The sequence below is a fragment of the Columba livia genome, chromosome 3 (genome assembly GCF_036013475.1).
Source record: "Columba livia isolate bColLiv1 breed racing homer chromosome 3, bColLiv1.pat.W.v2, whole genome shotgun sequence".
NCBI classification, from domain to species: Eukaryota; Metazoa; Chordata; class Aves; order Columbiformes; family Columbidae; genus Columba; species Columba livia.
In genome coordinates, this window is record NC_088604.1 from 117,999,082 (window position 1) to 118,009,163 (window position 10,082).

General features: G+C 46.4%; 1 long non-coding RNA gene across 1 annotated transcript; it reads left to right on the plus strand.

Annotated features, from left to right (window-relative positions):
* The first annotated feature begins 247 nt into the window (after positions 1–247).
* LOC135579215 (uncharacterized) lies at positions 248–9,037 on the plus strand. The gene is made up of 2 exons (XR_010471924.1): positions 248–707; positions 3,462–9,037. It is a non-coding gene; the product is annotated as an uncharacterized LOC135579215 (long non-coding RNA).
* Positions 9,038–10,082: the final 1,045 nt, after the last annotated feature.

The window sequence follows — 10,082 nt, forward strand, 5'->3', positions numbered from 1 at the left end:
TGCACACTGTTTAGCTTGGGATAAGTTGCTTGACCTTCCAAAGTCCCATCAACCCCATCTCTGAAATGGGGATAGTAATACTTGCCTCACAGGGGTGTTGTGAGGATTAATTAGTTGCTGCTCGTACATCGCTTTGATGATGTTAAGAACTACATGCCTACTAAGTATTGTTATTGTATCACAGCTGGGAAGATATTGCAGTTAGAGCTAAATCCTGCTCTTGGAAAAAGATGCGTCTTTCCCCACATCTTGTAAAATTAGCTGCTAGGCTTGCGCAAGCTGGGTTTATATAATGTTGGTACCAAACATCAATATGCACCTTGTACCTTGGAGGCTGCCAAATCCCCAGAACAACAGCCTGCTGGGAGTCATGTGAGGCACCGTCCCACTGCAAACAGCTTTGGGCGGGAGCCCAACTGCAAACTCTTCCTCTCTCTCTCTCTCTTCCCCCACCAACTGAAATTAGTAAATGTTTCCACCCGGCATTTCAGCGGTGACCTCAGGTCTAGAGTTTGGTGAGCCGTACAGAGCCCATGGGCACACCAGCCCGGGCAACACAAGCTCCACGCTGCCGAGAGGAGAAGCCCGCCGGGACGGGGTGCCCGGGAGAGCCCAGCGCGCTCCTGCACCCAGCAAAGCCGCCGGGGCTGCGGAGAGACGGGGCGGCTGCAGGAGACACCGATATGTGCGCGGCACAGATGGAAAAGGTATGTTCCCTTTGCCGAACCTCTAATCCTTAGGTGGGCGCTTCCTCTCCCTTATGCTCCCCCAAGAGCAAAACCCTTTCGTCTCCTTGGCATTGGGGCCTAGATAACACAAAATAACTCACAAAGAATTCCACTGGCTGCAATGGGCTGCGGCTCAGGATCGTTAATAGGCTCAAACCACAGTATCCAGCCTACTCGAGGAACACATAGGAGTTATGCATCCAAATTTCAGTGACATTTAGTGGAAGTCAGCCAAATGGCTCTCTTTGATTCCTTTGAAATTTGAGCCATAACTGTCATTGTATCTTAGACGTGTGAACTGCTCTGAGAAGTCTCCCATATAGATTAGACGGCGATCAAAGAGTTCCACTAAACTGAATTTTATGAAGATGGAGGGTTGAGGTGAGGCTGATCGACATCAATATTATCTGAAAAAAAGCCCCAGACCTAGCAAGTTTGAAAGGGTTAAAGAAGAAAGTTGTTTGGGTAAATGGTGTACATGAACTATCATTTTCGGTCAGCATGCAATGACTAGTTAGCAGGGCTTATCATCCCCAGCTATGCGAGGAATTACAATAAATGCCTGAAATGCAAGCAGGTTTCCGGCTTAGGTAGGTAAATAATGGAAGTCACTATTTTTGTCTGAGTTGCAAGAATTCCCCATGCACGCAGGCTCCCCACCCCCTCCCCACTGTAACCCAGCTGACTCTACTCCCTGCTGGTTGGCAAAATGAAGCCCTTTCATGCATCCTTGGGATTTTGCTTTGTCTGCAGAAGTAGCCGACTCATTATTTCCTTTTTGGTGGAAAGCGAGAGGTTACATTTTCTGCATTCATTTGTTTTAAATACTTCCAGAATGTAATGACCTAAGGATGAGTAGGAGATACGAGCTGCTCTGAGACCGGGACTGTGTGATTTGTAGGGAAAAAGTAACAAAACAAGCAACCCGAGCATCATTCTGGTGCTGTCAAAGCCCAGTAGTAATCCTCCCATTGCCTTCAGGGACATGAGGCTTCCCCTCTGCAGCAGAAAACACCCTCAAACTATTCAGTGATTCAACTGCTATTCGAACAGCCACTAGAGAAAAGAAAGGGCAGAAACAGGGTAAACTTTGGATAGCACTTGGCAGTAAATAGGGAATAAAGTCATTACAGTCAAGGAGTTTATTCTCCTTTAGCCCAAGGCCCTTTTCCCTGCCCTGGCATCCCCAGGCCTCTCTTGGAGGCCCCTTGGAGGTTTGTGTATCACAGCTGAAGAAAACACGGGGTTCTTGCCATGGGAGGGGAACCGGGGTGGGATCCCGAGCCTCGCGAGGTCCCGTGTGGATTTGTCCAGGCTCCAGGTACCCCACAAGAGCCTCGGCCCCTTCTGCCGGTGAATGCACCCATTGTTTGTGAACCGGGGGAAGCCCAGCAGGGACACGGAGATGGTGGTGCCAGGGAAGGGTTAACCAGCGCCACGGCAATTCGCATCCTCCCTCCGCATGCCGTATTTCTTAGCAAAGTGAACATATTAACACTGGCATGCTCCCACACACCGCCTTGGCTCTCCTCCAGGAAATCATAACCCAGCTATTTGGCACACAAGGCCGCAATTTTATTTACACAATCAACTTCTTGATAAACATAAAACTTACAAAATATACCACGCCCTTAAAATAAAAAAAGGAAAAAGTGTGAGGGGAGAACTGCAGTAACCTGACCTTCTCAGACAGAAAGGCCAACCTGGTTTGATTTGATACCCCATCCCCAAAGAAATCACCTGTGGCTACCGGGATGCTTGCCCTCCTGCCTGGGGGAGACACTGGCTGCACTTATGGCCCTCAGGCGCCCGTCCTCCTCGCCTGGTGCCACCACCACCCCTGGGTAGCACAGATGCCCCCTCGGGAGGGCACGAGGGTCTTGCTCTGCCAGTAACCTCAAAACAGTGGGAGCCGGCCTCCTTCACCACTCTGATCCTCTTCTTGACATGAATCTTGGCAGATGAGTCTCTGTGTCTCTGTGAACATTATAATTTTCAACCCTATGTCCCTTAGTCAACCTAACCAACTGCAGGTGGAAAGCTGTAGGTTATATTTTGGGAGGAAAACATTGCCGGTTTCATTCGGCAACCAGATTTGCTGGAGACGTACTCCACTTTGCCAGATTACCAGCCAATTCAGCTGGGAAGCCGGGAAGCCTAAACCTTCAGCAGCCCCCCAGGGCAGCCACTGCCTTGGGTGAAGTTCTGCCTAAACATCAGATAAAACTGCATCAGCCTTGCAATGAACTGAGAGGCACACGTCTGCATGCTGCTTATAGCTGGGGTCACCTGAACTCAGCTCCACCACCTTCTCCTTCACCTTTTGAGCTCACATTTCTCCACTGACCCTTCAAAGCAATTGTCTTGTTTCTTGGCTACTTGACAGAGGCTCCCAAGCTCACTCCATCAACTCTGGATGACCAGGACATCCAGTGTAAGCTCTCCCAGAGCCGGGGCTAATGGTTGTTCTGCTAAGCTTCAAACTGGATACACGATGACAAGGAGATGCTTAAACACAGCTTAAATTCCACTTGAGAGAAACTGCATGAGAAAAAATAATGGGCCAAGGGCATTAAACTGATTTATACTGGCTAAGGATCTGGACATATCTGCTTTATTCCTTGCAGATAAAAAGATCTGCCTAAGGCTAATAAGCTTTTGATAGTTTGGGAAACAAAGATTGATTTTTCTTTCTTTCTTTCTTTCTTTCTTTTCTTTTTTTCCCACAAATAGGAAGAACCACCTCCAAATACCTGAGATACACTGCAATCATTTAGACAGATAAACATCTTGATTCCTAGAGATAACAGGAGTTGTATGGTTGGCCTCAAATCCAAGCATTCGTGACAATTCTTGAAACATGAACGTTATTACTCCCCACTTCCACAACAATTTACACACAACTGCAAAGAAAACCCTTCCTTCTCCCTTTGCAGCTGGAAAATGCACTGTGAACACGCTACCCAAAGCCTCGCCGTAGTTGCCATCCAAGGCACAAAAAGCACTTCTTTGAAAAGAGAGCAGGGAGTTTTTGACAAAAAATCTAGTTGTTGCCTGCCAGACATTTTGTTTCTCTTCCCAAGTTGGGAAAGGAGAACGTGGGTCCACCTAAGCAGATTGCAACTGTGATAGAAATTTCTCAGGCTACCCATTACAAAACAACTACCATGCGTTCACTCCTCTCTCTTCCTCTCCAAAAAGAGTGGCAGCTGGAATGAAAGCCACCAAGACCTGTCAAGAGGAGATCCTGCCCTTTGAGGACCGCAGCTTTGCTCATGTGGTCAAGTCACAGAGGAATCCTGGGGATGCTGCAGGAGTCTGGTCCAGCCAAAGAGCTTGTGGGTGTTCTCTTATTTTTGCAGTATCCATCGTGTAAGGGTGGCACCTGCCACTGTAACAAAACATTTGCAAAGAGTAATTTACATCTGCTACTTATCCAGCTGCACATGAACAAAAGCCCCTCCTTGTATCATGAATAATTTCTTCAGATACCAGGTGTTGCCTGATTTCTCCAGAATGGCCAACTCCTACAATTTTATAATGAGTAGTACTACATATAGTGACTTTCCACTAAAATAACTTCTGCACCTAAGAACCTCATCCCTCATTTAAAGTCAGTTTTAATCTTCTGTGCATGCAAGGACCTGAGTGCCTCTGACGCACAAACCAGAAGGCAACCTTCCCCCAGCTCTGCATACTAAAATCTCAGTATTTCTAAAGCCAGTCTCAAGATTACACTTTTTCAGATGCACATGACTACTGTCATGTAAAGAGGAAACACCTCTCAGTATGCAGGCGCTTCATTTAAGAAGTTCCATAAACTGACAAACCAACTGAACTGGTTTGCTGAAAGTACGTTCTACAAAGAGCTTCCTTAGTCCATCTGTTAATCTTACATAGTGCACGTTACCTCCAGAAAGTAAATGTCTTGTCAGGAATTACACTTCGATACCAAGTATTTCCACTTAGCACACTGCTGTCACTGCTCTTTCAGCCCAGGCACATAGAAATGCTCCATCCGTCGAGACAACAGCTTGAGACTGCAAAGTGAACAGGCTTTGCAAAACAGAGCAGCCATCGGCAGAACATCATTTGGACCAGCGACTGCTGTCCCTGGAGAGTCATGCTGGGACAAGGATAAAATACAGGTGTGCTTCTGACCTTCACACCTCACCTTGTGTTTGCCCCCATCTCCTCCTATACTTCTGCCCTCTAAAACCAGAGAGGGTCAGGGCCCAAACCACAAGTGTGACAGTTCTGCAAGAAAAGACAGTGGCCTTCAAGTTGCAGGACATTTCCAACAGAAGCACTGATGATTTCTCAGAAACGGGCTCCAAATGAGCCTCATCAGGCCTATTTCAGAGCCATGGGAGGGCAAGATGTGGAGGAGGACTTCAAGGGTTCTTTCAAACGAACTGAATCAGAGGTTTACCCAACCCCACTCTTTCAGAAGTTTCTGAATAACGCACCAGCTTGAACCACTGGAAAGAAACAAATAAATGAGCTGGCAACTTTCACAGGGAGGAGCCTTGAAGCCCAGTTCCCAAGACCACGCCAACCAGCTCCGTGTGACAGCATACAGGAATGAAAATAGGTAGGTAACATTAACAGAAATACACTGAAACTTAATAACAGCAGCTTGTCAGGACACGCACCAAAGAGAAATGGCTTATAATAGCTACATCTCGTATTATGAATGTTTCATAGCCATCTGGCTAGCAGAGCTGCCTAAACCCAACCGGTGTTTTGTGTGCGCTGTGGTAACCCATGGTGCATGCTCTGGAAGGAGACTATCGAGCTCAAGTCCTAACATCTGCATTAAAAAGAGAGACCGTTCCTTTCGTCAGACGAAAATGCCTTAGAATAACAACACAGCAATGAACGGAGCCCCTGAAGAGCTAAGGCTGTGTCCTCCTTTGGTCTACACCAGCAGGCAGAAATGGAGTTATCCCAATTTACACCAAGATCCAGCCCCATCGTATTAACCTCTTCTTGGTTCAGTCATAACTTCCATGTGTCTATCAGTAGTTTAAAGCAAAGGCACAGTTTAAAGGAAAAAGCAATCCCCCTGCCTTTCCTCTCCTGATCTGATTCGCATACAAAATGGGCTTATGAACTCAAAAATTATGGGAGGGATTCAGGGAGGAGGAAAGGGAGACACAAGAGCCCTTTTATTTTGCGTCTTATTCACAATGAAAATTGGCACAGAAGCCGACCACATACATTAACATAGTTTGGGCAAGTTTAACTCTCATGAATACATTTCTGTGGAAAAACTGTGTGACTATGGAAAAATCCCCTCTTTTTTGCCATTTGAAAAGATAACAGGCTTCTATGTGGAACATACCCAGAACCTGCCCGATTCAGAGACATGGAAATACAAAGATGAATAAGGCTGAGTTTCCCATGCTAGGGGCCCATGGAAGCTGAGAGGGGAGGAAGAAGTGAGGAGGCCCATTGACTCAGGAGAAGGACTTTCATCCTACAGGTGAAGGAAGTATTTGAAGGCACCAGTAACATTGCAAGCCTGTTCTAGAGCCCGTTTCAGTCCTTGGCAAACTCCTCATTGGCTTCACCGGGATGTGGGTCAGGGCGAAACAGTTTTAAAATATAATCCAAGGCTATTTCTACATCACCATGTCATGAGTGGGATACAAAACAGTTCAAGTGTGTGGCTGCTGCTTGGGCTCAAAGTCTCGATATTGCACTGAGGAGCTGAGCTCAGGACCTTTTTGGAGGACCAGCTCAGACCAAAGTGCACACTAGACTGCACCCATGTCTAAGTCAGGCAACCTGGAGGAAGGAAAGTTTCGGCCAAATGTACTGGAGCATCAATTGCACTTCTCCCCTCCTGTATCTCCATTGCCCTTCTCCAAACTCAGGCTTAAGGAGGGCTCTCTGTGAGCTGGAGGGTTTGCAAAGAGCAGGAGGTGTATCTGCTGGACAACATGGGCATTCCTTTGTCTGATGACTTAAGTGCACCCAAAATCTGGAATTCAAAGCTAGTCCGCTAGTCCAGCCACAGCGACCTGCACTGCGCTGCGCTGCGATCCTCTGGCCCAAGCGCAGTCCAGATCCAGCCTTGAAGGTTCTGCAGAATTTCACAGTTACACAAAACCCTGCCTCAGACATCCCTAATTGCAACCTACAAGCTATTGCCATTCCCATAAAAAAACCCTTTACCTTTCCTCACTGACATGGTACAGCGCTTGTCCTGCTATAGTGCTGCATTTCTGGCAGAGGATGGTAACCTCAGAATGACTATTTTCTTTTGAATGAACCAGTTTGCTTTATCTGATATGACACTTCACATTACAAGTCCTTCATCAGATCACTTCAGAAGCACGTCATCACACTGGGCCTTTAATATCTTGCTAATTAGTGTCATAAATTACTAATCGAATGCTTTAAATGACTCATATTGGTATGGGAAGTCTCACCATACAGAACAGTCAGTGATCTCAGAAGAGGACGCATCAGAGAATCATCCCGTCCTGCCAGGTAACACAGAATTAAACAGCAGGGTAGGAGAAGGATGGAGAATTTTGCTCCACGATTAGCAATTCAGAGCCCTTACCACTGTGATGCATGTAAGTATGGCATAGTTTGAATCTGTTTAAACATGTAATGTCCACTGATGTAGGTGTGTGGAAGAAGCGGTGTGCACAGATCCACACACCGAGGGTAAAGGATCGGCAGAACAGATCGAAAGGGAGCTTTTTCCCCTGGCACAATCCAGCCACAGTGCCAGCTCTGCTGCTTTAATGACACGGAACGCACATCACCACTGATGCCATTGCTAAATTTGGCTTCACTGGAGCTATGGGCTTTGGCAGGGATCAGCAAACAGGATTTTTCATGAATTGTCCAACACTGACCACTTCCATACGAAGTGGCTATCTTTGCCTTTTCCAACACAACCAGCTCCAAACATAACCTAGAGACAATGTCACACCTGGTTGGCAGCTGGTAAAAGGTAACTGAGTACTTCAGGACCAGTTCTCCAATGCACAATTCTGTTCTTTACTGGGCTAGGCTGGAGAGAGGTCAGCAGGGCTTGAGGTAGATTTGTCTGAGCAACCTTTCACTCCTTGGCCTGGTTTTTCCCTAGGAGCCAGCCTGATCATCACTTGCCTTGCAGCAAAGGACAGGTTTTTTCTCACCTAACTCCCAACAATGTTGATATCTACATCTGCTCAGCCACACTCACCTCCCACCAGAGTTAATGGAGCGAGAAGGCACTTTTGGGGAGTAAATGACCTGGCCCAGAGCAGATGCCTCCCTTAGGATGAGATCAGTATCGCTCCTTGACAGCTGCGAAGACCATTTAGCTCTAGACCAGCTGTACACAGCCTGAGGAATCCCACCCCAAGTGAATGGTCAGATGCTGAGCTGCTGTAACACATTAAAAGCGTGGTTGTTTCACACACACTATTTGCCTTATTTGCATCCTTTGCTCCTTGCCCACCTATTTTGCCTTGTTCTAAGTTGCCTTTTGTGACTGGCCCCAGGACAAGGAACCCGCTGCTGTTCCTACACCTCCAACAAGCAACAAGAACATGAAGACCTCCACGTGTGCTGCTCCAGCACAAAGGCTTGAAGCAGAACTGGCTAGCCAGGTTCTTACATGTAGACATAAAGCCCCACCAGGGACCTTTACAAACATCTCTGCTGGTCTCCTGCATTACCAGTCAGTGTTTCACCCAGCACATTTCTGAACTTAGAAAGCTACATGGTTCGCTGGTATAATTACAGGTATATTCCCGTAGGATTTGACACCACTGGTTAACCAAACATTGTGCATTAGCTCCTAAGAGAAAGGCATTATTTATTTTACCCACACGAGGTTTATCTTGTAGTAGCCATCGACTTTCCATGAAAAGATCACGCTCTACTACTACACATCAGCCATTACAGGCAGCTCTTAAACTTTAATATCTCCAAAGGAACAACAATTGTGACCTGTTCAATATTTTATATTTGCAGACAAGCGGAATGAACTCACTGGAATCAGCAGGGGGTGTATGTTCAGCTGCTCGGAGCAATATTCGGGCAGCTGAGATCAGAGAGGCAATGCCCTGTGAATGTGCCATTCAACAGACAGCAGAGCGCAGGGTTTGCATGGCAGACATCAAAGTGTTGTGTAACCTGCAGATGTTTTCCACGCAGAGGCTGAAAAAAGTGATGGACAAGATTTTGTAAATCCTGTGCTGTGTTTTTTTCTTCATTTGCTCCCTTACATACCCGTTTCCTTGCCTTTTCTTGAATGGAAGAATGAAACCATTAAAAATGATGGGTTATATCCTTAAGTGATATGTTTGTTATGACTCCACTGACTTCACAGAGCTATGCCTGTTTACACAAGTTGCAACTTTCTCCCATAAGTTTAAATCTATACAGATTTACATCATGGGGAGTAGTGTTGTATTTTTTTCCAGCGCTAGTAAGCTCTGCAAAAAAAAAAAAAAATATATATATACCCTTAAGACCCTTGACATCTATTTAACTTGTATTTGAAGATACAGATTTGAGAGGATGCTTTCTCCCACCCTATCTCATATCCTTCATCCTGCTCCTGTGTTTATTAGAGGGTCCTCCCAGTGCCCTGTGGTTCGGAGCCACTCTGAGCTGCTGAGGACGATGCCCACGGATGAACCCACGGCTGATCCGCTTGCTGACACGTAGCTCTGTTCCCTTTCCATCTCCCCAGGTAACACTGTGAGTATAACCCATCCCAAAAGTCCCCGAGTCCTGCTGAGGACAGAACCCTCTTTGCTGCCATCCGCGCACATGGGACGCAGGTAAAAAATCCCGCTCTGTTCGATAGAGGGCACAGCTCCCTCTGCCCAGGTGAACTCCTTAACCAGCAAGCTAATAGCTTTTTTAAAAAAGTTCTCCTTCCCTTCCATTTTCATCTCATGAAACATTTCAAGAGACCTTGCTTTCATCTTCCTATGGAATACAAACACATTTCAAAACCTCACCGTTTACTATTAAATTAAATTCTTGTGTTCCCACTTGCCCTAACCAGAAGCACTGTACCACCACGCCTGCAAAACATATTGGATTGTGTTGTGATCTTGTGCCGTTCTGCACAGAAACGCAATGAGGTTTTACACGACATTACCAACTGACCTTGCGCCAAACTTCCCTCCCGTAAATAAATGCCAGCCTATACGTACAGCACACACGAAGACAGAGACTTCCCATTAGGAAGCGATTTGCTGAGCAGGCTGGAGGGCTTAAACACTTCTGAGAACTCAACAGCAACAACTCTTCTGCTGGACAATATGCTGACTGAGTCTGATTTTGGGATACACCAAATTATCCTGAAGAGACAGGTGACTTAAGTGC